The sequence below is a fragment of the Elephantulus edwardii genome, unplaced genomic scaffold (genome assembly GCF_000299155.1).
Source record: "Elephantulus edwardii isolate Elephantulus edwardi_28Jun2011 unplaced genomic scaffold, EleEdw1.0 scaffold00061, whole genome shotgun sequence".
Lineage (NCBI taxonomy): Eukaryota > Metazoa > Chordata > Mammalia > Macroscelidea > Macroscelididae > Elephantulus > Elephantulus edwardii.
Window position 1 is genome coordinate 11,225,316 of NW_006399811.1, and position 25,504 is coordinate 11,250,819.

The 25,504-nt window shown below is 42.9% G+C and overlaps 1 pseudogene; it reads left to right on the top strand.

The window, feature by feature from the left end:
- The first annotated feature begins 1,957 nt into the window (after nt 1-1,957).
- Nucleotides 1,958-2,714, top strand: LOC102845562 (annotated as a pseudogene).
- Nucleotides 2,715-25,504: the final 22,790 nt, after the last annotated feature.

Below are 25,504 nucleotides of genomic sequence, written 5' to 3' on the forward strand. Positions count from 1 at the left end.
GACTTGTAGATGACTCTGTAGCAGGTTTTCAGAGGCTGTAACTCACACAGGAGATTGATTGCCCTTCTTTCTCCCTCAGAACAACTAATAGATTTAGACTGCTTGCCTTTGGGTTTGCATTGGACCCCTTACCCACAGGGCCACCAGAGCTCCCTAAAGCTAAGTTTGGGATAATTTGAACAAGTCAGACAGTCATTTTAATGCCATCCTAATTGACCCAGTACAGTCTGCAAACTTCTTCCCTACTAGGAACACTACTTGTTTCCGTTACATATTTCCCTCCATTTTCCAACCATGTTATCAAATGTATTTCTCTTATCATGTGGTGTGTTCATTCACATATCCATGCTTTGTTTTGGTTAAGGAGTCCCTGCATGGTATAAATGAACCTCAGGTATTAATCAAAAGGTTGGAGGTTCAAATCCACCCTTAGCTGCCTCTAAAGAAAGGTCTGGTGATGTACGTCTGAAAAATCAGTCATTGAAAAATCTATGGCTCATAGGTCTGCTCTGACACATATGGAATTTCCACTAGTTGGAATTGACGAGACGGCAACTGGATTTTTTGTTTGTTTTCCATCTTTCTCTTGTGGAGCACCTGGAGGATTCGAAACACATACCTTCAGGATTGCAGCACAGCTTCTTGCCATTAGGCCACCAGAGCTCCCTCATACGAAATCAACATTTTATAATACCTAGCTTTAAGTACTCTCTTTTGCAACTTATGGGTACAATAACAAAAGACTAACCTCCTACTAATGCAAGATTATTCTTTTTTATTATGTTTTAAAAAGAAAGAAGATTTCTTAGTCTAGCAATTAATCATAGTTTCTTTATCAAACTTAAAGCCTTTCTGTTGACATTTGCCTGCGCGCTCCTGTAATCAATACTACTACTCTACTACTTCTGGCGTTGAATTAGAACCGACTCTTAACTGACCCTCGAGAGTTTTCAGAGGCTGTAAATCACGTGGGAGGGGATTTTCCATTTTTCTCCCTCAGAGCCACTGGTGGCGGATTCAAACTGCCAAAGAGGCACCACATTTGGGTCAGCAGTCAGGTCCCTACAAACTATGCCATCAGAGCCACCTTTCTGTAATCTATGTTGCTGTTGTTGTGTGCCATTGAGTTGGAACCATAACTGACCTCCTAGCAGGTTTTGAGAGGCAATAAATCGCTTGGAATGTGAATCTTCAGACTTCTCCTGCAGAGCAGCTGGTGGATTTGAACCGCATCCCTTTGGAATTGCAGTATAGCTTCTTACCAGTAGGCCACCAGAGTTCCCTTCTGTAATCAATGGCAACCTTAAGCCATGACTTATGGCTGGTACCAGCTATCTCCAGAACATCTACAAGACCAGACAATTGGTCTCCTGGACAACAGAAGAGTCTCTAAAATAATTTCTCACACACGACTCTCTTATCTCTTCTCTAAGTAAGAGCCCACAGTCTCCAAGATGGAGAGACAGATTTGGAGAGCTCTGTCACTACTGTGATTTTTGTTAGGTATTGTCAAGTCAACGATGACTCATAGGAAACCTTCAAACAACAGATCTGAACCCTATCCTATCTGATATCATCCTCATCATCTCTGACATGCTCAAAACCATTGCTGCCACCAAGTGTCAATCCATCTGGTTGAGGGTCTTCCTCTCTTTTCTTGTCCCTTCTCCTCTCCCAGTATGATCTCTTTTTCCAATGACAACATGCCCATAATATATAAGACCAAGTTTCACCAGACTTGTTCCTAAGGAGCACCCTGGTTATACTTCCTCCAAGACAGATATGTTTGTTTTCTTGGCAATTCCTGGGATATTCAGTACTGTTCTCCAATACCACAGGTTAAAGTCCTCAATTCCTCTTCTGTCATCTTTATCATTGTCCAGCTTTCAGGTGCATAGGAAATAATTGAAAAGACTATGGCTGGTTATTTTTTTTTCCTTAATTTCCACCTGGAATCATGGAAGCTGCCATGGAGAAGAAAATTAAGGTTCCTGCAGTGCCAGGAAACCCTTAAGAAAAAGCAAAGGAATTTTGCAGAATTAAGGGTCAATTTCCTGAGAAAGAAGTGTGCCCAAAAGATGCTTCAAAGGGCAAGGAGGAAGCCTATCTATGAAAAGGCTAAGCACTGTCACAAAGAATACAGGCAGATATACAGAACTGAGATTCAAATGGCTCAGTTGGCAACTTCTATGTACCTGCAGAACCCAAACTGGCATTTGTCATCAGGATCAGAGGTATCAACAGTGTGAGCCCAAAGGTTCGTAAGGTGTTACAGCTCCTTGGCCTTCGCTAGACCTTTGTTAAACTCAGCAAAGCTTCAATTAACATGCTGAGGATTGTGGAACCATATATTGCATGGGGGTACCCAAACCTGAAGTCTGTCAATGAACTGATCTATAAGCGTGGTTATGGCAAAATCGATAAGCAAATTGCTCTGACAGACAACACTGTGATTGCATGATCTCTTGGTAAATATGGCATCATCTGCTTGGAGGATCTGATTCATGAGATCTATACTGTTGGCAAATGCTTCAGAGAAGCAATCAACTTCTTGTGGCCATTCAAATTATCTTCTCCATGAGGTGGAATGAAGAAAAAAAACCACTCATTTTATAGAAGGTGGAGATGCTGGCAACTGGGAAGACCAGATCAACAGACTTATCGGAAGAACTAAGGCGTCAACCACGATCATTTTTTGTAATCTGTTCAGTTAATTAAACAGTAACTGCTTTCAAACTGGAGGAAAAAGAAGAAGAAAAAAAGGACTATGGCTTGCATCAGGTGCACCTTAAACTTTAAACTGACATTATTGTTCCTCAGTACTTTGGAGAAATATCTGACAGCATGCTTTCGCAAGCCAAGATGCCTTTTGATTTCATGACTGTTAGGACCAAGTGTGTTGATTGTGAATCAAAGTAATATGAAATCACTGAAAACTTCAATATTTCTCCAACTATCTTGATGTTGCCTTTAGGCCCAGCAATGAGAATTATTGTTCTCATGATGCTGAAATTAATCCATATTGAAGGGTATCGTCCTTGATTTTCTGCAGCAAGCGCCTCAAGTCCTCCTCACTTTCAAGAAACAAGATTGTGTCATCTGCACAATGCAGGTTGTTGATGAAACTTCCTCTAATCCCAACTTCATAAGTCCAACTTCTCAAATGATTTGTTCAGCATACGGATTGGATGGGTAAGGAGAAAGGATCTGTCGCTGATAAAATGTCTGCTTTTTGCAGTCCAACCCTGCCTGCAGGATTTTCCAGCAGCAGGCAGCAGGCCCTCAGCTTTGAATTGCTTTTGGGTCCTTCCTCATTAACACACACTGAAGGGTTGCCTAGCTATTCTAGACGCACAAAGACACCTTGGGTTGCTGGGGAAATCCAAGGACTATTTTCAGAAACCAGAGACAAAAGGCCTACAGTCCTTCACAGCATTTGTGCTCTGAGCTCAGAGCTGAACATTACAAGCATCCACTAGAAAGAAAGGCACTCCCCATGCTGGGCAGCTCAGGGCCAGGATGAAATGGAGGTCCCAGATGGACCCCTCCACCCGCTGAAAAAAGAAAGGCATTCCATGAATTGGGATCAGGCAGATGCCATCTACACACCAGACAAAGCCTTGCTGCCATTCTAGTTCCCCCTGGCAGTCTTTGGGAGGATGAAGTGAGACTCCAACACACACTCGTCAAACGGCAACAGGAGAGGTTATTGAGCACGTTGTGGTTGTGTGGTGTACTGTGCGGCTGTGGAGTTGCTGCAGTGGCAATCGCTCCCGTTTTTTGCAGGCATGTGGTAGGATGGCTGCGGTCCTCCCCGTTGTCATTTTAGGTTTTGCAAGTGTTGTCACTGTGTGTTTGCTGTGGCTGCTACGCTTCTGCAGTGTGGCTGCTCCGGCCACGTGACTGGTGCGGTGGCGAGATCACCGAGGTTGCTGTTCTACGTCATGTTTGTGGTTGTGTGGTGCTACGGCTGTGAAGTTGTGGCAGCTGCGGCTATTCCAGTTGCGTGAGGTGCTGTGAGTTGCTGCACTTGCAGGTTCTCAGGCCTCTTCACCACAGACTGCGAGGGGAAGCTGGCTGCCAGCAAGGCGTGGCCTCTCCACTCCTGTCATTCTTGCCCAGGCGTGACCAGAAAGGGAGGGCCAAGAAAATATTTTTTTTTTCTGGTGAGCATATGCTGGGAAGGAAGCGTAAGACTCCTCCGCACACGGCCTGCCTCCGGCTGTGGCGACTCCCCACATGACTGTGGAGGCTGCAGCTTAGGAGCTGGAAGCGAGTCCAAATTCTTTATTAGTGCAGAAGGTGCCGCTCTTTGCAGCACCACCTCCATTCACAGGAACAGCTTTCCCGCACAGAAACCCTATCTGCACCACGAAAAATAGAGCTCGCCCCTTCCTGCTGCCCGAGAGGTGTTCCAGGAGACCAGCACCACGTGGTACTGAGGACCTGGGGCTGGCGGTTGGGGGAGAACAAGGCTTCTGCGCAAAGAAAGGGCAGCTGTGTTTACTGGGAAACATAACAGCTCCCCGCCCCCCGCCCCATCAGCAGAGGCTCTGCCAAAACATACACATACCTTGGTGCCGCCTTGTGGACCTCCGATCCTGGATCCAGGCTGGGCCAGTTCCAGACCTGAACCCCAATCCCTGAGTCAGTGTGAGGCAGGGAGAGCTCGCTCGGCCCTCTACAGGCCAAGGCCCAGGCATCCCCGGCTCCATTCATTACTACCAGAGCCCACAGCGGGTTCAAAGCCTTGGTGAGGCCAAGCATGGCAGAAGCAGAGCTCTTGGAATATCCAGCTATAATTGTCTGTCTGCCTTCAGATAATCCAGACCCTGTGCAGCAAAACCCCCTCCCTCACCTCTAACTATGAACTTGTTTTAAACTTATTAATAGATAATGTATACATGGCTCAATAGTCAAAACGTACACGAGAATATAGTGGAAAATGCCCTTCTCATGCCTTCCACTTAGACACTCGGGGATTCATTGTGAACAAATAAGAAAATGCATTCCTGTGTGTATACCAAGAAGCATGGCCTCTAGGTAAGAGTACAAACTCTGGAACCAGAGTCAGACCATTTCAGTTCAAGATCCAGCCCCACCAGGAGAAAGAACTGGAATGTGTGCCTAACTGCTTCCATGAACAATACTTCCTTTGTCTTGAGACTAGAACTGTGTGTTTTCCTGGCTATCATTTCTGAGCATTTTGATCAAAGATTCTATAGAAGAATCCTGATCAAAAGGTGGTCATATGGAGCATAATTGCACATTTTTATGGAATCCAAAATTTCTGGAGCCAATGAGACTAGATGAGCCTCCAAAACTATTACCCTGATCTGACCCTCAAACCTTAACCAAGGCTGTAAATCTTTGTGAGAACAGACTGCACCAAGTTTCTCCCACAGAGTGGCTGGTATATTTGAACCACTAACCTTTTGGTTAGGAGTCCAATGCTTAACCTACAGCACCACCAGGGACCCCTAAATAAAATAATAATTTAACTTATCTAGTTAAGAATGTTTACCTACACCAGCAAGCAACAAATGCTGGGGAGGATGTGGAGAAACTGGAACTCTTATTCACTGTTGGTGGGAATGTAAGATGGTGTAACCATTGTGGAAGGCGGTGTGGTGCTTTCTCAAAAAAATTGCAAATAGAGATACCATTTGACCCAGCAGTCCCATTACTGGGAATATACCCCAGAGAGACCATGTCTGCCATCCAAGCAGATATATGCACACCCATGTTTATCACAGCTTTGTTTACTAATAGCAAAGAGTTGGAAGCAACCTAAGGGCCCATCAACAAACAAATGGATAGAGAAGCTGTGGTATATTCGCACAATGGAATACTACACGGCATTGAAAAACAAGGAACTCATGCAATATTATTCAAAATGGGTGGCCCTGGAGGACATTATGCTGAGTGAAATATCTCAGTCACAAAGGGACAAATACTGCATGGTGCCACTGTTGTAGAATGGATCTGACATCAGAGTTGGGGTTTGACAGAAAAAACTGGATAAATTATGTATATTGTACTGAAATAGATGAGGGAAAGAACAGATTAGAGGTGATATATGAGTATTATGGTTAGCACAGGAATCCAGAAGTAAGGTAGCATAGAGAAGTGTACTAGAGGTGGGGGGCCGCAGGGGGAAGGGATGGGGGAATTGTATACTAATGAAGGAATTTTTTTTTTCAGAGAGGGAAGCGAACTGGTGGGGGTGGGGGTGGGCAGGGAGAAAAGTGCGGCAATGAATAAATGGAAATCCAAACCTCTTTAAAATGTCTATTAAAATTAATAAAATAAAAAAAAAGAAAGAGTGACCGGAGGGGGGGGGAAGTGGGCAGGGAGAAAAGTGCAACAATGAATGGATGGAAACCCAAAGACTATAAACTTTCAATAAAATTAATAAAAAATAGAGGGCGGGGGGGGGGGAAGAATGTCTACCTATAACATTGTGTTCTTTTGAAGAACTACTTGTATAGAGTCAAATTAACAAAAGAAATTCAAAAGATCAGACAGGAAACTGAGGGAGCAGTAAGCTCATGTTAACAGGGGAGAAACAGCTCAGAAATGGAGAACAAGAATGTGCTCAGTGTCACAGAACTGCACAAGTATAAATCATTGACTTAGTGTGTTTTGCTATAATTTCCACAAAGGGGGGGGGGGAGTTCAGCCACACCCTAAAGAGCAATTGCAGGTCAAAGATCAAAACAAAACAAAACCCAGCCCTGCCCACTGGCAGCTATGTGACTCTGATAAACCTCCCTGGGCTTCAGTTACGCCCAGCTGGAGACTGGGCATCACCATAGTGCCCATACAGACTGCTGTTAAACCGTGGAGTTAGACTGGCTGGTGCCCTGTCTACATGTCTGCTCTCACTGCTATATCTGTTCTTCCTGTTTGCATCTTACACAAATGGCAGTAGCACCCTCTTGTACATATACTATTACACACCTTCATTTTCCTCTTTTAAATTCTATCTGGCAGGTCATTCCTGTATCTGCATATAAAGACCATCTTTGGTCTTTTTCTAAAGGTAAAACGTTTTCCACTATTGGGACTTCTGGCAGTCTAGTAGGTAAGGAAGTGGTTCAAATGCACCTTTTGCTTCACCATGGAAAGATGGGGAGTCTCCTCCCCTCAGGTTTGCAGCCCCTGAAAACTCACTACAGGGTTAGCTATGAGTCAGTTCTGATTCACAAGCACATAACAATAACAACAACAGTTTTGCATTGTCTCAAAGCACCATGATTCATTTAATCAGTCCTTTGTTAATAGCTATGTAAATAGTTTGCAATCATTTACTCTTACAAACAATGCTGAAATGAATAATTTACACATAGAATTGTTACCTTTTTGTTAATTATATATTTTTTAAATTTTTTTGTATTGTATTATTTTTACGTGTACCGTCAAATCAGATCTGACTGGTACAGGAGGAGGTTGTCCCCTCCTTCTCCAGCAGAGCATCTGGTGGATGTTAATTATATATTGTTAATCCATGATATTTTCAACTGCTTCCTATGCACTTGAAAATTGAACATGTGAATAAAGATGACAGAAAAGAAGTTGAGGCCTTTGAATTGTGGTGTTGGAAACAAGTACTGAATATCCCATGTTTTGCCAAAAGAACAAACAAATCTGTCTTGAAAAAAGTACAACCAAGGTGCTGCTTAGAGCCAAGGATGGTAAAACAGTACTTCACATACTTTGGGCATGTTGTCAAGAGAGGTCAGTCCTTGGAAAAAGACATCATGCTGGGAAAGGTTGAGGGCCAGAGAAAGAGAGGAAGACCCTCCACAAGGTGCATGGACACAGTGAGACTGTAATAAGGGGCTCGAGTAGATCAGGAAGGTCAGAAAGGCACAGGGTAGGGAAGGTTCAGATCTGTTTTTCATCGGGTCACTATGAGTCATAACAACAATAACGTAGTGAAATAATTGTTTTTATTGATTAGTAAAAGGTCTTCATTATCAAGAAAAACAAATCCCACACGTCCCGTGCCCCCACCCCCACCCTGGTTTAGCATTACACTTAAGCTTGCTTGCACTGATTTTTCAATAGATTATATTTTCAGTAGAAGTTAACTTTGTTTTTCTTTCATGGTGTCTGGATTTTGTGTCCTTAACACGCATCCCAAAATGATTATTTTTTTAATCTCCCCTAGTTCCTTCTAGTATTTTAACAAATTTAATTACTGGTTTCTCCTGGTATGTATACTGATAAAAGAAGTGAGGTATGCATCCAATTCAATTTTTTTTTCCAGATGGCTACCCAGTCGTCTCAACACTAATTATTGAATAATTCATCTTTTTTTCTCCAATGATTTAAAATGCCATCATTATCATAAACTAAATTCCCAATAAATTTTGATCTATTTCTAGATTTCCTATTCGGTTTCAACTCCAAGATATCCTACACTCTTCTAATTATTGTCACTTTTTCTTTTTCTTATTTCGTTTCCCATATGAACTGTTATATTTATTGAGAGTTTTATTGGGATTTCTATGAATGTATGGGTTAACTAAGGCAAAACCGACATCCTTATGATGTTGAGTCACTTTTTAGTGAATTGTGTTTGGCCAGAAAGAAATAAAAATTATCAAATTTTAAAATTCATTTCCATGGTAAGTTGAATAATCTAAGGATGTCGGCTACATTCTCCTTAACATTTCTTACTTGTAATTTCTCCCTTCTTTTCATCAGGTGTTGGTTGTTGTTGTGTACCATAGAGTCAGAACCGATCCAGAGCTGACCCTGTGACGGGTTTTCAGAGCCAGTTAATTACATAAGAGGGAAATGCCCGTCCTTCTTCCACAGAGCAGCTGGTGGCCTCCAACCATGTGTCTTCAAGATTGCAATGCAGCTTTTTGTCAGTAGGCCACCAGAGCTCCTCAAGTCATAAGGTTAGCTGATAATTTATAAATTGTTTGGATATTTAAAATATTTTTAAATATCTGAAGTTATTAATTGCCTTTAATATATTTGGAAGCAGGAGTGGCATTCACTTCTGAAATATTTTGCCTCCAGAAACTATGAACGTGGAGAAACAATGAAAGTTATACAAGTGTTCAGGTCTTTTGTTCATAGGGTCACTATGCATCGTCTACGACTCGATGCACTTAACAACAACAAATATCTTTCTGTTTCACCATTTATTCAATTTCTATTTTAACATTGATTTCTTCCTTCTGTTTTCTAAAAGTTTTTTCCCTCCTATTTCTGTTGGATGCTTAGTTCACTTTTTTCATTCTTGTTTAATTTTTCATTGATTCATTATTAGATTACTTTTTCTTTTGGACACTGCTTTAGATGGCCCACATAAATTCTAATAAGTAATGCTTTCAATATGGTTACTTGCTAGATAACCATTCCATCTTTAAGTACTTTGTGTCCGATAGCAGGAATATTCTGCTAGTAAATTTTGATGAAGCAATAACTACAACTACTTGGCATTCATATAAGGTTCATATAATTTTCACATGGCCAATGCAAAGAGGAGCCTGGGCTTTTCCCCTCAGAGTCCAAAAGATACTTTGAACAGATTTCCTCAGAACTTGAAAAAGCCATGTGAATATCAATGGAAGATGGGTAACTTCACAAGTTGGGTCATGGGAGGCTCTCTGATTGGCTTTGATCTAAGAGGGAATAAAGAAGCTACCACCAGCTCTCTTCCTCTTCTATATGATCATAAAGAATAATATTACTGCTGCCTGAGAGACCTTCAGAAACCACATATCCAACATGAATCTAATATCTGAAGTAGATCTAAAACTTGAACAACTTAACAGCAAAACAATAAATAACCTGATCATAAAATGAGCAAAGATCTTCCATAGACATTTCTCCAAAGAAGACTTTCAAAAATCCACCACACACTGGAAAAGAGGCTCATCCCCATTAACTGTTGTTGTTGCTGAGTCAGAACTGACCCATAGCTGACCCTCTGGCAGATTTTCAGAGGCAGTTAAATCACATAGGAGGAGATTGGCCATCCCTCTGTAGAGCAGCTGTTGGCTTTGATCCTTGTGCCTTCAGAATTGCAGAGCAGCATCTTGCCACTAACTATTAGAGACATGCAAATCAAAACCACACTGAGATTCGTAGCACCCCCAATAGCATGGTTGGTTATGTCATCTGCATACCACAGGTTACTAAGGAGTCTCCCTGAAATCTTAATGCTTTTCCTTCAAATAGTTCAGCATCTCTGATTACTTGTTTAGTGAATGCTGTTGTTGTTGTGTGCCATCGAGTCACGTACAAATCATAGTGTACAATTGCTCTGAAACTCTGCCCTATTCTGAGCGAGACTCAGTGTTTCCAACACACATAATCCCATTGCCCTAGATACTGTGTCAACCCATCTCATACTGCATCATCCTCTTCTGTGCTGTCCTTTCACCCTTTTAAGCATGATTAACTTCTCCAATGACTGGTCATGTGCCCAAAGTATGTAAGACAGAGCTTGCCTTAGAGAAACTTAGTTTCACCATCTCCAAGACAGACCTATTTGTTCCGGCAGTCCATGGTATGTTCAAGACTCTTCTCCAGCACCACAACTCAAAGGCATCAATTCTCTGTCACCTGTAGTCATTGCCCAGCTCTCTGATTAATAGCAAGTAATTGCAAAGACCAGGACTTGAATCAGGTACACCTTAGTCTCTAGACTACTAACGTCATTGTTCTTTAGCACTTTGGAGGTCCCTGACAGCAGACTTTCCGGTGCAATTTGTCTTTTAGTTTCCTAACTGCTGGTGCCAAGAGTATTGATTGTGGAGTTGAGCAAGCTAAAATTGTGAACAACCTCAGTCTCTTCTCTGTCCCTCATGATGCTGCCAATTGGCCCAGTAGTGAGAATCTTTGTCTTCTTGATGTTAAGCTTCGAAACCCATATTGAAGACTCCAGTCCTTGACCTTCTGCAGCAAACATTTAGTGAATAAGTATGATGAAAGCATATGACCCTGACTCATTCTTTTCCTGATTTTAAATTGTGCAGGATCTCTTTTATCTGTTGCAACAACCGCTTTTTTATTTGTAAACAAGTTAGTAACAGGCACAATTAAGTGTCTGGATCTCCATGCTCTGTGCCATTTTGATCTACATAATAAAATGTCTAAGCATAGTGAATAAAACACAGAGAAATGTCTTTCTGGTATTCTCTGCTTTCCTGTAAAATATTTCTCATATCGGCAATGTCATTTCTTTTTTTAATTTTATTTTATTATTTTTGTGTGTGTACCATCAAATCAGATCTCACTGGTACAGGAGGAGATTTCTCTTCCCTTTCCAGCAAAGCACCTGGTGGATTTGAACCACATACCTTGTGGTACTAGGGATATTGTAGCTGATGTTAGATGGATCTTAGCTGAAAGCAGAGAATACTAGAGGAATGTCTATCTCTGTTTCATTGACTATGCAAAAGCATTTGACTGTGTGGATCATAACAAACTGTGGCTGACTGAGAAGAATGAGAATCCCAGAACACTTGATCGTGCTAATGCTAAACCTATAGTTGGACCAGGAGGCAGTCATCAGGACAGAGCAAGGGAACACTGCATGGTTCAAAATTGGGAAGGGTGTACACCAGGGATGCATCCTATCGCCATACCTTTTCAACCTATATGCAGAACAGATCATCCGGGAGACTGGGCTCTATGAGGAGAAATGTGGGGTGAAGATTGGTGGATGATTTATCAACAATCTGCGTTATGCAGATGACACAACCCTGCTTGATGAAACTGAAGAGGACCTGAAGCACCTGCTGCAGAGGGTCAAGGACTGCAGCCTACAATATGGATTGAGGCTCAATGTCAAGAAGACAAAGATTCTCACCACTGGACCAATTGGCAGCATCAGGATGGATGGTGAAGAGATTGAGATTGCACACAACTTTAGTTTGCTTGGCTCCACAGTCAACACTCTTGGCACCAGCAGCCAGGAAATTAAAAGGCGCATTGCCATGGGAAAGCCTGCTGTTAGGGACCTCTCCAAAGTACTGAAGAGCAATGGTGTCTCTCTGGAGACTAAGGTGCATTTGATACAAGCCATGGTCTTCACAATCACTTGGACAATGACCAAAGAGGATAGAAGGAGAATTGATGCCTTTGAGCTGTGGTGCTGGAGAAGAGTATTGAATGTACCCTGGACTGCTAGAAAAACAAATAGATTCGTCCTGGAAAGGCTTAAACCGGGTGGCTCCTTGGAGGCAAGGATTCTGAGGCTCCATCTAACATATTTTGGACATGTTGTGAGGAGAGACCAGTCCTTGGAGAAGGGCATCATGCTTGGGAGGGTGGAGGGACAGCGCAGGAGGGGAAGGCCCTCTATGAAGTGGATTGATTCAGTGACTGGGATAATTGGGATGGGAGTGTCAGAGGCAGTGCGATTGGCACAGGACAGAGCAGTGTTTAGGGCTGTTGTACATAGGGTCGCTATGAGTCGCAAGCGACTCGATGGCACATAACAACAACACCACCACCTCTGGAATTAGCAATGTCATTTCTTATTCCATGCCCTCTTCTGGATACAGCTTGAATTTCTTACAGTTTACTCTCAATGTATTACTACAAGTCATATTAAAATTATCTTCAGAAACATTTTACTTGTAATACTAAGGATATTGTCTTATAATTTCCACATTCTGTTGGATCATCCTTCTTTGGAACAGGCACAAACATGGTTCTGTCTCTTAGCATTGACAAGTGAGGGCCTCTAGTGCTGCATCAATCTGTTGAACATTTTGATTGGTATTCTGTAGTTTTCTGAAGCTTTGGGGTTGATTTTTTTTTTTTTAGTTTGTCTTTTTAAATGGTATGGCCATAGGGCAAAAGGAGAATTGATGCCTTTGAGCTGTGGTGCTGGAGACAAACAGATTCATCCTGTAGACGATTAAACCAAGTAACTCCTTGGAGGCAAGCATTCTGGGGCTTCGTCTGACAGACTTTGGGCATGTTGCAAGGAGGGACAGGTCCTTGGAGAGGGACATCATGCTTGGGAGGGTGGAGGGACAGTGCAAGAGGGGAAGATCCTCTATGAGATGGATTGGTTCAGTGACTGGGGTAATCGGGATGGGTGTGTCAGAGGCAGTGCGATTGGCACAGGATAGAGCACGGTTTAGGGCTGTTGTACATAGGGTCACTATGAGTCGCAAACGACTCGACAGCACATAACAACAACAACTTTTTAAATGCCTTCAGTATAGTGTAGATGTCTTTCATTATCACGTCTTAATAATATGCTAGGGACATCTGGTATCCAGAGTAGTAAGGAATTACACTGTCAATCTACAGACAGGCAATTCGAATCTATCAGATCCTCGGAGGAAGATGGGCCGTATCCTCCCATGTGATACAGCCTCTGAAAGTCCACTAGAAGGTCAGTCATAAGTTGAGTCTGCTGGATAGCACATAACAATAGGAATTATATGCTGCCTCCTGAAATGATACAGTGACTCCACCTTACTTGCTAAATTGAAGAAGATTTGAAGTACATGCAGATAAAGCTTAAAGGCTAATCACTTCAACATAAAGAAAACAAAACTCTTCACAACTGGGCCACTAGGCCTCATATACTTGTGAAAATTAACAGTGAATAAGAAAGATGAAAGAAGAATTGATGACTTTGAGCTGCAGTGTGAGTGAAGAATACAGAATATGCACAGAATATGCCATGGACTGCCAAAAGAATGAGCAACTCTGTCTTAGAAGAAGTACAACCAGAATACTTCTTAAAAGTGAAGATGGTCAATCCCAGAGGCATGCAGTTCAAATCCACCAGATGCTCTGCTGGGGAAAGAGGGCAATCTCCTCCTATACCAGTCAGATCCGATTTGACAGTACACACACAAAATAATACAATAAAATAAAATAAATTAAAAAGTGAAGATGGTGAGATTTTTGCCTCACATTCTTCAAGCATGTTATCAGGAAAGACCTGTCCCTGGTGGAGGACACAATGTAAAGGATCAGAGAAAGAGAGGAAGATCCTCAAAGAGATTTATTGACACAGTAACTGCAACAGTAGGTTTAGCATAGTAGAGATTGTGAGGATAGTGCAGAATCCAGCAATGTTTCTTTTTGTTGTCCAAATAGTTATTATGAATTAGAACTGACTAGTGGCTCCCAACAACAGACAAAGGATGGATAAGATTGGGGGGAAACAAAATGTTAAAAGTAAGTGTGTTATAACCTTCATCCATTAATAGTTCCAATGCAAAAAGGGTACAGTCATTGTTGAAAACAATGTAGCATCTCCTTAGAAACAAAAATAGAATTACTCTATGGCCCTATTCCATTCTTGGTGTGTCCCCCTAAAGACTTGAAAGAAGAGACTCATACACCAATGTCCATGGGAACATTTACAAGAGCCAAAAGGTGGAGACAACCTAAATAACTGTCAACACTCATGTGAATAACCAAAATGTGGTGTGTACACACAGTGGGTTAGTACTCAGCCAGTAGGAGAAATGAAGTTCTTGGTATATGCTATTATTCTGGCAGACGTGGAAGACATATGCTGAATAAAATGACAATCATGAAAGGAAAAAATATTGTTTGACTTCACTTATCTGAAAATGTGAATATATAGAGACCACAGTTTATTACTGGTTCCTGAGGCACTCTCACTGGCATCAAGTCGGAACCGGCTCACAGCTGACCCTCCACTGGGTTTCCAAAGCTATGAATTGTTTGGGAGAGGATTGCCTGTATTTCTCCCTCAGAGTCTCCAGTAGATGCCAACCACCCGTGAGGGTTAACAGCGCCACTTCCTAGCACCACCAGAGCTCCATGGTTCCTGGGGTAAGTGAGGAAGTGAGGGTAGGCTTAACAGTGACAGAAATAACATGTTGATCAAGAATAGAATTGCACAGCCAATTACCGTAATTGTAGTCAAGAAATTATAACCTAGCGAGCTCTGGTGGTGTAGTGGATTGCACTGCAATCCCAGAGGTGAGTGATTCGAATCCACCAGATGCTCTGCTGGAGAAGGAGGGACAATTACCTCCTGCACCAGCCTGAATCCAATCCGATGGTACACACACACAAAAATAATACAAAATTTAAAAAACAAAATTATAACCTCTAAGAAAGGTCAAAGATGGAACAAGAGCAAAGACTTCGCTGAACACAATTTCATACCGTTTTCAACTCTTAATTACATTTCTTTTTATATAAGAAAAGCATCAATTAAATATAATAGACCATCATCACTATGAGTTCTGATGAGTTGCACTCCAAACCCAAAGACAGGCAGTTGAATCCACCAGCGGATGGAAATGAGCAATTTCTCCCATGTGATTTACAGCCTCTAAAAGCCCTTGGAAGGTGAGCTATGAGTAAATTCTTACTCAGAAGCACACAACAACAACAACAATTACTGCAATGTACTTACTATTAATAACTGTAATAATGCCTGTAATAAGATCATCTAATCCATGTGGTTTACATATGTTACCTTGTTTAACTTTCTGCATCAGTTCTAATATGTGGACACCATAACCTATATTTTACAGGTGATGAAACGAATGCTCTGAGGGATGAAATGACCTGCTTACACTCAAGCTGCATGTAAGTGGAGGAGCTGGGATCGTGAGCTGAATCTATGTGGCTCTGCCTCCCTTGGGAAAAAAGCTTACTTTCCAAGCAGAGTGAGTGTGTCTATGACTGTCCAGTCCCAATTAAGGAGATGGTGGGCTGAAATTCTGGAGTCGAAACCCAGCAGGCCTCACAGCCACATGCTGCCTTTGCCTGGAGAAACTATATGGATGCAGAGGACGCTGTGCAAAGTACTAATGAAGAGAGGGAGGAGCACCAGGGCCAGGCTGAGAGAGCAGGGCAGATGCAGCTGCTTCAGGAAGGGGACACCTCGGCTTGTGATGGTCCACCAGCACAGACCACGGGGCCAGCACGTGGCAGACACACCCGGCGCCCACCCGAGCCAAGCCCAGTGGGTTCACCCCAGCTGTCTGGCAGCTGCCCTCCAAGGAAACAAACAAACAAACGTCCCAAGTCGGGGCTTTCAGTTAGTGCCGTTGGCCGAGTTTCAGTGAGAACCAGAGAAGACAACCACATGGGGCTGGAGGCCCTGATACCAGCAGCCTGAGCCCCTTGGTGGACCTCAGAGCGTGTGCCAGCCTGGCTGGTTATCAGAGCCCTGGTGCCAATAGATAAGGAACACTCTGTCCAGGCCCTAGAAGGGCAGGCTTTATATAGCTGCCTGAGTAAGCTGCAAGGGAATGTCCTGGCCGCGGGCCTCTCGCCAGCCAGTCGAGAGGAGAGTGGGTGGGTGACAAGGAGAGGGCTTTATTAATAACCCACTGTGGGCTGATCTGCACAGTGCCCTTGGCTTAGCAACGTCTGAGATCTAGGGCAAGAGAGAAGGGTATTTAGAGATGATGGTTATTTTCTTTATCTATTTCTCTATTTTCCAAGTTTTCTGCCATGAACTTGAACTCCTCTTACAATCAAGAGAATGTATGCTTATGTTAAGAAGACGTAAAAGAGAGGTGTAAAAGAAATGCCTGCAAGTCTGAGATTTTCATGAGTATCTTCACCCTGCGTCCAAGGCCCTCCCCTCCCTTCTCTGATCTCTTTCAGGGGGGTTTTCAGCAAGCTCTCATACTTCCTGGTACTCGGGAACTTCAGTTTCTCAGCCTGGTCCCGCCAGTTCCTGAATTCCACATACCCTGCTTGTTCAAATACCACTGTCTTTACCTTTGTTATCTTTAGGTAAGGCAGCCAGGTGCCTTGTCCCTGCAGAAGTCATTCAGGTGCATCTGTCTTGCCAGATTCTTTGCCCCCTAGTGTTGCCTTCTTATTGTTGGGGTTTTTGGTTTGGTTTTGTGTTTGGTGTTGGTTTGGTGTTTTGTTTTTTTTTTTCACTCTTGGTGTTGTTATATGTCCTTGAGTAAGGAACCAGCACATAACTGTCCTTCTAGCAGGTTTTCAGAGGCTGTAAATCACATGCAAGGAGACCATCCATCTTTCTCTTGTGGAGCTGCAGTGGGTTTGAACCAGTGCCTTTTAGTTCGCAGCACAATTCCTTACTCACTAGGCCACCAGAGCTCCTTTTTCAATTAATATTGTTATGTGTCATTGAATCAACCACAACTCAGAGTGACCCCTGTGCGCAGTAGCTCTGAATTCTGCTCTATCCCTGCCCCCCCCCATTGCCCCAGTTACTGTGTCAATCCATCTCATCTGGGGTCTCCCTCTCCTGCGCTGTCCCTCCACCCTTCTGAGTGTGATGTCCTTCTCCAAGGACTGGTCCCTCCTGGCTGTGTGCCCAAAGTATGTGAGACGGAACCTCAAAATCCTTGCCTTCAAGGAACAGCTTGACTTCATCCTCTCCAGGACAGATCTGTTCGTCCTCTCATTCTCCTGCACCACAACTCAAAGGCACCAATTCTTCTGTCAATTCTAGTCATTGTCCAGCTCTCTGAGGCATAACAGGTAATTGGGAAAAACAATGGTCTAGCCTAGGTGCACCTTAGTCTCTAGATTAACATAAATGCCCCATAGGATTTTCTTTCTTTCTCCCCACACCCGCAACCCCTATCAGATTTTCTAAGCTGAAATCTTCACTGAGGGAGCTCTGGTGGCCTAGTGGCAAGAATCTGTGTGGCAATCCCAAAGATGTTGAAGTTCAACTCCACCAGTTGCTCCGCTGGAGAAGAATGGGCAATCTCCTCTTATGTGATTAACTGCCTCTGAAAACCCCGCAGAGGGTCAGCTATGGGTTGGATCCAACTTGATGGTCCACAGCACCACCACCACCACCAATCTTTATGCTCACAGATCCTCTGGTCTATCCCTTGGAGAACTACTGTGTACGTTCAAAGCACCAACTTTTCTGTCAGCAGCTGAGTGCTTAGTTTTGTAGCTCTGTTGTTGCGTGGAGCCTATTGCTGCCGTCACTGTTTCAATCCACCTGGTTGCGGGTCTTCCTCTCCTTCACTGTCCCTCCACCCACATACGGACTAGAAAACCCCAAAGAAGAGAGTTCTATTCTCCCTTCAGTGTCACTGTGAGTCAGAACCAACCCAGCAGCAGCTGCTGGACATCTTTTTCCAAGCTCACTCACCCCCTAAATGGCCAGGCCTATCAAAATTGGCCAAGACAATTGTCACTGTCTCCAAAATAACTCCTGCCAGGGGTGTGAAGATTCGCCTCCCTGACTCTGAGGCAGGAGTTCTACAAGTGCTTGAAAAGGTGGCAGGCTCCTTGGAGTAAAGAGCTAACCTTGGAAGTGCTCCTTATAAGGAAGCTTCGCATTTGGAGGAGTGAGTCATGGCAGGGCTGCTGGATAAACAGATAAAGGAGTCAATAGGAAGGTGCTTTGTAGTAATGACCTCACCATGGCCAGGTCAGCTCATGGCTTGGGGGTAAATTTTGTTTTGGTGACAAAAGTAGGTGAATTATCAGTCAATGCCTACTTATTGAGGACATGCTCTACCCAGAAGCAGTAAGAATAAAAAATTTTAAAAAAGGAGGGAGGATTTGTGTGTGTGTGTGTGTGTACCATCAAATTGGATCTGACTGATACAGGAGGAGATTGTTCCTCCTTCTCCAGCAGAGCTTCTGGTAGATTCAAACTACCTGCCTCTGGGAAGAATTTTTTTTTTAGGATGAAAGTTTATACTAAAAAAGAGATTACCTTCTCATTGAGGAAGTGAAATACAGCAGTAAGATTAGAAAGCTGGGTATGATCTACACAGGTGATGAGACGGGGAGGTTAGAAGAGTGTGTCCCCTGGGTTCTGGGGGTCAGCACAAGGAAGAAACAAGCACCATAATTATAATATGTAGGCACCAAAACTGGCAGTGGAAATCGGGAGAGAGTGAGATAAGTGGGGTCTTTTGATTCTTGAACGTCAACCAGGCATGGTTGCTAACCACCTAAGTATATCATCTTCTTTGATCCTAATAACCATACTGTATGGTGTTACCATACCCATTTTACAGATAGGAAAAACACAGCTCAGAGATGTTTGGAGAGGTTAAGGTCAATGCCCAAGGTCACACGGTAGAGGCAGGATTCAAACTGAGTTCTATCTGGTTCTATATAGTCTGTTTGTCCTTCTCGATTTTGCTAACTCAATTCATTGCCCTCTCCAGTTGGAACCAACTCCTAGCTGACCACTGGATTTCGGAGGCTGTAGACCACATGAGAGGAGATGGCCCATCTTTCTCCCGCAGAGAAGGTGGCTTCTGACCTTCAGAGAGGCATGGCTTTGGGGTTAGCAGCACAACTCCAACGAGCAATGTCACCAGCCATCCCTTAAAATCTGACTCCTAAAACAAGTCAGTCCTGGGGCTCTCTTCCAAGGGCTTCAATCTCCCAGTCAGTGTAGAGGCCACTGTGCAGTGTGGCTTACAAATTCTGACAGAAGTAATGACCTCATGCTGTAGGATTTTATCATGGGACAAAGTCCATTGACTTCTAAGGCCTAGATCGAAGCAGTTATTCTGATAAAGTGTAATAGCTCTCTAGAGTTGAGCTCCTCCATCCACTTTATTCCCCCCAGCTTAGCAACCACCCTTTTTATTACCACAACAACCCATGATAAACACTGGGGACACTTCAGGAAAGGCATGGAAATAAACTTCCAAAAGTGATCTTAGCTCCCAGTTGTAAGTCATTTGACTTGGATGTTTGTGTGATGTCACAAACAAGACCTCTACCTCTTACCACTAGGAAAGTCCCTAGAGGAATCTTGGTGCAGCTAGTGCCTGACACGGAGGTATATAGGGAGGTATATAGCCCGCGTCCATTGACATCATGACCTCGTGACCTGATGACTCAAGACTATTGTGTACACCACTAAATGCCATATTCCTGAAGGCAGCCGTCAGTGTTTATTGACGCATTGAGGATATAACTGGAGTTACAAACCCTTCCCCATAGTTCTCAAAATGTAAGATGTGTTGAAGACAGTGAGATGGCTCAGGATAGGCAGGGTTCAGAGCTATTGTGCATAGGGTCGCTGGGAGTCACTGTTGACTTGATAGCACATAGTAACAACCACCTCTTACTATATAAGAAGCCCTGATGGTCTAACACCAAGTGCTTGCTGCAAACAGAAAGGTTGCTGATTCAAACCCATCTGGCAGCATCTGGGGGAAAGACCTAGTAATTCACACCAGTAAAGACTGTACCTAGAAAACCCACTGGGAGGCAACCCCACTCTGTCATATGGTGTCACCATGAACTGAAGTCAACCTGACAGCATTTAACAATTGATAGCCATTCTTAGCTTAATTCCAACTCAGACTAACTACATTCCAAGCTCCACTGGAAATCCTCTAAAAAAAGGGAGCACAAGTTGTCAGGGAGCCATAAAACTACCATCTTAGGAACAAGGCGAGGTCGTGAAGGTCAGGAGTAGCTGGCTGTAGACCTTCGGCTGAGAGCACAGTGGAAGGAAAGAAAGCCAAGCCTGCCACCAAGTCGGCTCCGACCCATGCTGACTCCAAATCCATCAGAGCAGGGCGTGCTGTACAGTAGGACACTTCGTGGGACCTTCAGTGTCTGATTTTCCAGAATTAGGTCACAGTTCATTCTTTCAAAGTGCCTTTTAAAAAAGACAAAAACCCCAAACCAAATTTTCCCACTACCACGAATTTTGCAGTCGAGTTTCCCACATTTGGGGAAATCACAGGGGTCAGCACATCCAGACTACAATGGATAAGTCTTGCCCTGAGAAAACCACCTCCATGATCATGGTCCTGTCCCAGGTAAGTATCCAAAGTGCCTTTTCAGCAGCAGCCTGGAACCTTAAAGACACTCCCTAGAGATTCCAAAGTGGCTTAGGTACATGGGAAGGAATGGTGGACTTTCTAATACTATCTCTTAGAATCCACTGCATGCCACAGGCCTCCCTCTGTGAAGCCAGCAGAGCCTCAGAGAGGACCAGAAGTGACTGATTGTCTCAGGTCACTAAGCTGGTAAAATGCTGGGAAGGAGAGAGTAAGGGACCAAGAGAAGCTCTGAGTGTTATCCTGGTTAAACTCTCTCCATCCAGAAACATGAGAAGTTCTTCCCCAGAACTCATCTTAATTCCAGGAAAACACACACATACACAACGGCTTATCAAACTTCTGTGATATGCAGGGAAGCCCCTGAGAGCTGCAACTGGACAGGAATGCCTAGTTTTCCAGGGTTCCCCAAGTTTCCTCCTTTGGTGAGGTGCCCTTACCACTTTTCTGTTGCTCATTTGAGTTGAAAATCTTGATTTTCTTCTCTGTCAGGGTTGCCCCTTATTTAAGTAAGATGCTTTTGCTGGTTTTGCTGTCATATTTTGTCTGTCTGGTTTTCAAATACACAACTTTCATGTGTGGCGGGGAACAGAAATTCATGACAGTCCATATAAAAGAGTAGGGCTGTCTACAGACATACCACCCTGAATGCACCCAATCTCATCTGATCTTGGAAGCTAAGCAGGATCAGGCCTGCTTAGTACTTGAATGGGAGACCACCTGGAAATACTGGCTGCTGTTGTTGTTGTTGTTGTTAAGTGCCATCAAGTCGTAGGCGACTCATAGCGACCCTGTGAAGGAGAGTCCTCGACACTTGGGTGTCTCTCATCCTCTCTCCAGGTTCATAGGGTTTCTGGAGGCAAGCTATTATGGAAGTGGACGCCACTCCTCCTTCCAAGGGTGCTGTAGGCTTAAAAAAAAAAAACAAAGAAAAGAAAAAAAGAAAGTGTAGGTCTGCTCCATTATGTTTTCTTGGATGTTATATTTACTGGGAGTTCTGTTGACTTAGTGGTAAGGAGTTGTGCTGTCAACCCAAAGACAATTGGTTCGAGTACCCCCCTTTCCTTTCACCCCTGCATAGCAGAATAACAGATAATCACAAAGGGAGATAATCACAAAGGAAGTGACCTTACGAGTGAGAATCCAGTAAAGATAAATATAACTAGTGTTGAATGAATGAATGACCTCCCAGGCAGGTTTTGGAGGGCTCCCTAGTCTTCCTAAGGGACATTTGGAAAGTGGCTTGGTTGTATCTACCAGGCAATTACCAGACATATTTCAAGATAGCATCAACCAAGAGTGATTAATCTCATTCATGTGAAATTTTTGCTAACTTCGTCAGGATGAAGTGTTTTCAACTTTGCCCCCCAAATCTGAGAGATTTTTCTGTCTTGAGGCCTATGCCCACCTTTGGGCTTTTCTTTGACCCTATCCCTACTATTTTATGTTTCTCATTCCTTTCAATCTCTGTGGTTTTATGCAGAAAGGAACATCAATGATTTACTGCATTTCAAATGTCCATATACAGACCTTTTTAAGAAGCAATATTTACTACTAGTTCATATATGTATGTATGTTCATATATCTGTATTTTTTCTATTTTAAAAAACATTTTTATTGGTTTGCATACAGTAATTCATTTACATTGTGTTTCATTCACATATATTGTGTTTTATACAATCTTTCATTTACATTGTTTCATATGATCATATGCAGTATATTTTATATAATTAATTACTCTTGATCTATCCCAGAGCACTTGATGGTATTCTTGAGGAACCTATACCTGGAGCAGGAGGCTACTGTGTGAACAGAGCAGGGGAGCACTGTATGGTTTGGAATTGGGAAAGGAGTGTGTAAGGGATGTATTCTATCTCCAAATCTGTTCAATCTATATGCTGAGGAATTTGTCCGAGAAGTTAGACTTTATGAAGAGGAGTGTGGCATCAAGATTGAAGGGAAACTCATCAATAGCTCATGTTATGCAGATAACAAAATCCTACTTGCTGAAAGTGTGGAGGATTTGAAGCACTTGTTGCAAGAGATCAAGGAATGCAGCCTTCAGTATGAATTGAATCTCAGTATCAAGAAAACAAAGATTCTTACCACTGAACCAATAGGCAGTGTCGTGATGGATAGAGAGGAGATTGAAACTGTCAAAAACTTAACCTTGCTTGGATCCACAATTAACACCCTTGGTTCTAGCAGTCAGGAAATAAAGAGATGCCTTGTACTGGGAAAATCTGCAATTAGCGACCTTTCCAAATTCTTGAGGAGTAGTGATGTCAGTTAAAGGACTAAGTTGCGTCTGATTCAGGCTGTGATCTTTCTGAGTACTAGCTATGCATCCGAGATCTGGACAATGAATAAGGATGACAGACAAATAATTGATGCCTGTGAGCTATGGTGTTGGAGAAGAGCACTGAGCATTCCATGGATGGCAAAAAAAAAAAATAATATATCTTAGAGATGGTGCAATTGGAGTGCTCTTTGTAGGCAAGAATGATGAGGCTTCACCTCACAATCTTTGGACATGTTGTTAGGAGGTGCTATTCCTTGGGGAGGGACATGATGTTGGGAAGGATGAAGGGTCGGCAAAGGAGAGGAAGACCCTCAACCAGGTGGATTGACATGGTGACTGCTGCAATGGGCTCTTGTGTGTCAGGAAGTGTGAGGATGGCGCAGGACAGGACTGAGTTCAGGTCTTTTGTTCATAGGGTCACTATGAGTCGTACTCGACTCGATGGCACCTAACAACAACAACTACCCCATCATTTCAAGCCCCATTGAATCTTTCTTATTCCTTCACCATCTCTATCTGCCCACTACACTCTGCTATCCTGTTGATATCCACATTTCCCCTTTTTCTGTCTCCTTCCGCTGTTGGATATTTATATACATCTTATAGTTATCTTTCTACTTTTACAATAATGATCTTATGCAGTTTTACCTGTTTTTTTTTAATTAGTCAATGCTGATAAAGCACTAGGTGCTGTAGGTGAGACTGTAGGAATGGCACAATAAGATGGCATTTCCTTCTTTTTCACTTTCAGTTATAGGAAACTACATAGCCTTCTTCCTGACTTCCAGCAGTGGGCCCTCCACAGGTGCTCACTGAGAGGAGTCAAATACCACAGGGATGTAGAGCCAGGGTGTGATAGCTGACACCTAAGGACAGTGGAGGTCGAGGCAGGAAGTAGTAGAGGACGCAGCTGAGGTGCTTGGGACCCTGGTCTCTTTAAGTAAATAAGCTAGTGTGCCAAGTACATACAGTCATATCCTGAAGATTATGAGAGGCAGGTTGTACCTAGGAGAATGCTTACAAATATGGAAAAGGAGAAATACTTTAAAAATCATAAAAGTGAATTAGAATTGAAAATAACAGTGCAAACGTATGTGTTTAATATATAAACAAAGATAAACATGTGTATGTACATGTATGTGCATAGGTGTATGTGTGCAGAGATAGATGTGCATATATTCATGTTTGCATATATATGTGTGTGTGTGTGTGTGTGTATATATACATACATACACACACACATATATGTATATATTGTTATGTACTGTCAAGTTGCCTGCGACACATAGTGACCCTATGTACAACAGCTCTGAAGCCTGCCCTATCCTGACCCAGTCTCACTGACTTTGACACACCATCTCCCATTGCCCCAATTACTGTTATCATTCCAGAGAGGGCCTAGTGGTAATGACATCCCACTAATAAGCACACTGAGTCCCCAGATTAGGAGTTCTAAATGCCACTCTCTACCAACAAACAGCAAGGTATCTCAGAGAAATGGTTGGTTCTACTAACTATTGGAGCAAGATGACCCTGGAACATAGAGTTGTACCAGCAAGTAAAGAGATGCTCAAAGAATGATGAAGTCATGTCAGAAGGATGAAAGGACCGCCCTCAAATCTACCCCACTTCCTCCCTCATTCACTTACTGCTGTCAAGTCAGAGTCAACTCATAGCTGACCCTCCGGCAGGTTTTTGGAGGCTATAAATGGCACTGGAGAAGATTGGCTATCTTTCACCTTCAAACCCACATGTGGATTTGAACCAGCTATCCATGGCAACTCTCTACAGACTATGCCACCAGAACTCCCTATGGCTATGTTTAAAAAAATTTATTCTAAAGATAAAAACAGGCTGTATAGTGGAGTGGGCTTGGAGGGAGGGATTGCATAACAATGGAAGAGGTTTCCTTTCTTTTCAAGGAGAAGAGTGAATTGGGGGGGCGGGGTTGGGTAGGGAGAAAAGTGCAACAATGAATGACTGGAAACCCTAAGTCTCTTTAAACGTTCATTAAAATTAATTTAAAATTTATTTTAAAAAAACCAAAACAGTAGTAAATGAATACCACCCATGAATAAAAAGGGAGTCTTTACTGAATTAAATGTTTTACTATTCTTCAAATGTTTTCACTAGCCAATTATTTCAGAACTAGATCACCAATTCTGTTTCCAAGTCTGTCTTCATAGGGAAGTTCTACTGAAACTTGTCTACCATGGGTGACTCTATTTTATGGGTGCTAGTGTTTTAAATATTGCTGGTATAGCTTCCAGCATCACAGAAAAATTAAGCCTCTACAGTATCACAAATTGACAGATGAGTGGTAATCTGTCTAAAGTGGAGAAGCTGGTTTTATGAAGAAGAATTTGACTTAAGGATTGGAGGAAGACTCATTGATAGCCTGTGACATGTGGGGGATATAACTTTGCTTGATGCTGAT